Below are 6000 nucleotides of genomic sequence, written 5' to 3' on the forward strand. Positions count from 1 at the left end.
GGATGGAGGTGACATCACTTGGGATGAAGAGGAACAGAGCCTGCCCTCCTGCACTCTGCAAACTCATCCAACTCTGCTAATTGGGATCATCCTGTCCTTCAGGCTGGGAAACTGAGGCACAGCATTCAGCACATTGCCAAAGACCACCCAAGGAACAGCAGTTTGGCCTGAGTAACCTGGAGCCTCCTGCTCTGAGAGCCTTCACTTGGCCACTGCCCAGCTCTGCCTTCCTGTGCAGGCTGGCCTTGGAGAGACGGACACAAATCAGCCAAAAGCAGCTTCACCGCTGTGAAATCAGCTGGAGGCACAAAAGTGAAGTTGGAGGTTGGAGAAGGGATGAGTTTTGCCATACCAGGCAGTGCCAGGCAGTGCCCAAGGTGGAGCACAGCCAGTGCTGCTGTGAGGAGGTGATTTCCAGACAAGGCTGGAAGCTCAGCAGCTGAGCGAGCTGGGACTGCAGGCCCCACTCAGAAATGTCACATTTTTGTCACATTTGTGTGAACACCCTGCTGCCCAGGTCGCTGCTCTGATTCCCCAGCCCTGCCCAAATTCCTGCACTTCCCCTCCTTTCCCACATTCACATCCCTGCTGCCTCCTGCCTTACTTCAGCCTGGGAGTGAGCAAAGTCTTGATGGCAAGAAAAGGACATTCCCACACGTGTGCTCAGTAAATCCTGGTGTTTTCCAGCACCCATCCCAGTGCTGAGCTCCTGGGCAATCAGAGCAGGGTTTGTGTGGGGCTGGGATGAGGCACTCAGCCAGGGGGACCCAAACAGCCCCTGTGCCTCAGGTGCTGTGCTGGCAGCACACCACAAAGCCCCAGCAATAACAACCTTTGCCATTTTCTCACATCTCGAGTGTGTCCTTGTGTAACAAACTCGGATCACGGAGCAATTCCTGCCCCCGGTGATTCAGAACGTGATTAAATGCTATTTGTCTGTTCCTCTGAAATAAAGGAGCTGCAGTTGCTACAAACAAATTACGGCTTCAAGCTGTGAGGTAAAACACACCTTGACTCCTGAGAAAGCTGCAGCAGGCTTTGGTGGCTCTGAAGAGAAAGAGAAAACAAGGGGTGTTTCCTACTGTTGCAGATCTTGCTAAAGTGCACTAAATTAATTATTTGACTCCTAAGAAGCAACTTATTCCCCACTATTTTTAGCCTCACGCACTATTTTAAGAGGTTTTGTCTTCAGGGTCCAGTCACGTGCAAGTTAAACAGAAGGCAGTGAAGTCTCCAAAGGATAATAAACTATCTCAAATTACTTTGCTAATGGAACAAAGAGTACTGTAAATGTCACACAGGATAGAACAGGAGCAGGAGAAACCTTTACACGAAACAATGGATCCATTAGCACAAAGGTAAGGAAAAAACCCCACAGACTTGTGATGCTTGTGCAGAGCTCCACGGAGCTGCTGCTCCAAGCCAAGGGAATTGGTTTCCTCTCTTGGATTCTGTGCTGAGCTCACACCACAATCACCCACACTCTCAGGGCATTGATCCTTCAGGATTTCAAAGCCCTTTACAGACAATAGCTAAGCCCCAGGTGAGTCAGTGGAATTATTTCTGCTTCAAAGCCAGGTACAGAGAGGGAATCACTGAATCACTGATGGGAGACCAAAACCAAACAGAGGTCCAGACTCACCAAACCCACCGAGGGGTCCTCACCTCCAGCTTAATGAAGTTGTCCATCACCCTGCAAGCTGCAGGAGTGACCCTTCACTCCTGGCCTGACTCATCAGCTGGAGAGCCCAGCTCTGGTGGGGCCTCCTGGGTGAGAGGATGGACTGTGAGACACCATCGCCCACCCTGCCCTGTATTTTGCCTCTCCTGCGCTTGGCACAAGATGATAAGTCTTCAAACACATCAAGGGCTGCAACAGCAGCATCACAGAGTGGTTTGGGTGTGAATAACACCACGGAGGAACCGTGACGAGAAATTCCCCACCATGGGGGATGACAGTGCTGCCTCAGGAAAGCAGCAAAGACAAAAACTCAGAGAAGCAGGGAAAAGAGCAGGGAGGAAAGATGCCATGGGCTGCTGTCTGAAATGTGAGCAGATCCTCAGCTCCCTCCAGTCCACGAGTCAGGCTTTCTCCTGGAAGTAATTCCCAACTCCACCAGAGAGTTAATACCCAGATGTGTGAAGTGCAGAGTACATTTGGCTCTGCTCTGCAGAGTTTGCTGTGAGGAGAAAGAGCTGGGAGATGAATCTTTCATTTGACAGTCCTGAGATCTCCTAACCAAAGTGCACGCCACTCCCAAGAGCTCTCCTGTTCTCCTGAACTGTAATTAGCTGAGGCTCTCCAGCACACACGTGTGAGATGGCTGGAGGGCTCGGAGGGGTGTAGATGAGAATAAATCTGCCTTCAGGCAAATCTGCACAGGTTAAGGTTGGAGAAGTCCTCTAAGATCCCCTTGTCCAACCATCAGTCCGTCCCCTCCTCGTTCACCCCTGCGTCCCCAAGTGTCACATCCACACATTTACTGAGCAGCCCGGGGACCCTGACTCCAGCCCTGCCCTGGGCAGCCTCTGCCAGGGTGTGACAACCTTTCTTCCATGAAGAAATTTTCCCTAATATCCAACCTGAACCTCCCCTGGTGCAGCCTTGGACAAGGGCCTGGAGAGCCAGGACAGGGAATGGCTTCCCCCTGCCAGAGGGCTGGGTTAGATGGGATTTTGGGAAGGAATTCTTGACTCAGAGCGTGGGGAGGGTGCCCAGAGCAGCTGTGGCTGCCCCTGGATCTCTGGAAGTGTCCAAGGCCAGGCTGGATGGGGCTTGGAGCAGCCTGGGACAGTGGAAGGTGATGGGATTGCACTGGATGGGTTTAAGTCCCTTGCACCCCAAACCATGCCAGGATTCCATGCAGTGAGGTAACTGTGGGAAGCCACTGCTCAGGGGCTGGCTGAGACTCATTTTCCTTAAAACAGAACGCTGAGAACATCATCACTTTCAGCAGAAACTTTATCAAATGAAGACAAATTTCCCCGTTCTGCACTGAGAGCCTTGGCTGCAAATGAGCCATGTCGGCACCAGGCTGGGAATGGGAAATTAATCCAAGGCTCAACCTTTGGTTCTACACTTGGACAGGATCTCGGCACTGAACAATAAATATCGGGTCTGGGGCTCTGCTGAGTGCAATGGGCTTGTTGTGCTCATCTCCAGACTGATCAATTATTCCAAAGGGTATTTATTGCTGATGAAATGACTGGAGAAGGCCTTTCCCTGCAGTTATTATGGGATATTTAGTGAGTAAACATGGAAATCAACTATCCCAAGTGTCAATATTAACCCTTTTTCTTGGGAGGGAAACATTACCTGCCTGCCAACACACTGAACTAAGCACCAACTAAGACATTTAGAACCCAGTTAATTCTATAAAATTTTATTTCTTTATGTTTTGGGGTCACACTCAGTGCTAAGATCTGACTCTCATTTGCAATCACCAGAGAAATAAACCGGCATCTTTAAATCATCAGCAAAGAATGATTCAATCCTTTCAAACAGGCTTATAAAAACCTCTCTGCACCACAAAATAAATGAATCTCAACACATGACTCACAGGCACCAGCAGGATGGCTCTCCAGAAGGGTGAGGAGCTGGAAACAGGATTTGGTGAAGTTTGAAGGTTTCAGTGTTGGCTTTTTAGCAACTCTTTGTGCTGCTTGCTGATGGTGGGAATGCCAAGAGAGTGGGAATATCTTGTATGATGATGACAAAATGGAACAGAGAGGTTTATTTTGGCATTTTACAGCTGTGGAAAGATGTGTCCAACTGCTGGAAAAGCCATGGTAGCAGCAGAGCTGTGTTAGCAGGATATGGAGCCATGGAATCACAGAGTCACTGAGGCTGGAACAGAGCTCCAACACCACTGAGTCCAACCATGCTCCCAGCACTGCCAAGGCCACCACAAACTGGTGTCCCCAGGTGCCACATCCAGGGATGGGGACTCCAACACTGCCCTGGGCTGGACAGCCCGTTCCATGAGGGAATTCTCCCAACATCCCTGAATGTTCCCTGGTGCAGCCTGAGGCTGTGGTGCCATGGAAGGTCTGCTCCAAGCTGCTCCCTGCCATGCTGTGGAGGAAGAGCAAGAGGCAGCAGTTCAGGACACCCAACTCTGGCAATGGCACCGTGCCACAAGCAGGATCTGGGCTGGGATGGGTCATCCCATGGAGGGTGTACAGGCCAGGGATGGATCTGGCCTCCAGAAGGAACTCTGGAAGGAACACAGATGATCTGTAAGGTTCCTTCCAGCCCAGGCCATGCTATGATGTCCTTACATGGGTTTTGTGCCAAATGAGCTCCCTGGATCTGAGAGCTGAGGATGGGATCTGACTTGGCAGGAGCTGTCAGAGCTGGGGGAGGTTCACCTGCACCATGAAGGGACATGGAATCTTCAGTGGTTTCCCCCCAGCCACTGATTATAACAAATATCATCCCAAAAGCACAAAATGCCCCAGCTGAGGAGCTGCTGCCTGCCTGGCGAACAGCAGGACCAGGAACATCACACCCTCCTCGGGGCAAATCACACTGCTGTGGACACACCGTGCAGGATCAGGGCTCTGGATCAGCTCCTTGGTGCTCCTGGGCTGGTGGGAAGTGATGTCACCACCTCTGAAATGTCCCAGCTCGTGCTGAGTGTCCCTGTCCCATTGTCCTGGCAGTGAGTAATGTCCCTTTCCAGGTGTGTTTATGATCCCGAGCCACGGTGTCACTGCCCAGCCAAGTGACACTCAGGGCAGCACATCACTGCCAGCAGCCTCCAGCTCATTTCATGCTAATTGCTCTCCAAAATTGGGTGATGCAGTTGGGGCACAAAAACATTTTCAACAGTGTCATTAATTCGGGGAACATTTCCTGGAGTAATTACAGCCAGCATCACCAGTCGTTCCTAATTATTCCACGCAGCCCCACCCAAACACACTTCAGCCTTGATTAGCAAGACGTGTGTTATCCCACTCCAGGTTGAGAGGGATAAATGGGGCTCTCTAGGAGAAAGTAAATATTACCTGTTGTACCCAACGATCCAAATCGTTGAAATCCTTCATTATCTGCTCCCAAACACTTAACAAAGCTATTACTTAATTTATTTGATGGCACAGATGTCATTAACCGAGGCTGGTGAACATCATGGGATTTTTTAATTATCTGTTTGATGAGTTGCTTTGTCCTGAAATGATTGTTTATGGCTCAAAGAAAACGAAGAGCAACTTTTTGACTCAAATGACAAGGAATTCAGGGAAAAGAAAGGGATCATAGAGGTGCTAGTCAGACCTTCCAGGAAGACCCTAGGAATTCAGAAGGAATTTCATCATGGAGTGACAGGACACGGGGGAATGGCTTCCCACTGCCAGAGGGCAGGGATAGATGGATATGGGAAGGAATTCTGGCTGTGAGGGTGGTGAAGGGGCTGGGATGGAATTCCCAGAGATGCCCCTGGATCCCAGAGGGCAGGGATAGATGGATATGGGAAGGAATTCCTGGCTGTGATCATGGTGAAGGGGCTGGGAGGGAATTCCCAGAGAAGCTGTGGCTGCCCTTGGATCCCAGAGGACAGGGATAGATGGATATGGGAAGGAATTCCTGGCTGTGATCATGGTGAAGGGGCCGGGATGGAATTCCCAGGGAAGCTGTGGCTGCCCCTGGATCCCTGGGAAGGTTGGACAGGGCATAGAACACCCAGGGACAGTGGGAGGTGTCCCTGCCACAGAGGGATGGATGGGGGCTGCTGGGGGAGAGGCAGCAGCCAGAAAAACAAAACAACAACTCAGCACACGCCTGGAGCACACAAAACGTCCTGTGCTGAGTGCCAGGTCCCAAATAGAGGATTTGGGCGTGGCCAAATCCCAAAAAAGGGAATGTGGGTGTGCTAAACCCATATAAGGAAATGTGGGTGTGCTAAACCCAAATAAGGAAATGTGGGTTGGGCTAAACCCAAATAAGGAAATGAGGGTGTGCTAAACCCAAATAAGGAAATGTGGGTTGGGCTAAACCCATAT

The sequence above is a fragment of the Melospiza melodia genome, chromosome 18 (genome assembly GCF_035770615.1).
Source record: "Melospiza melodia melodia isolate bMelMel2 chromosome 18, bMelMel2.pri, whole genome shotgun sequence".
In the NCBI taxonomy this organism is placed as follows: Eukaryota; Metazoa; Chordata; class Aves; order Passeriformes; family Passerellidae; genus Melospiza; species Melospiza melodia.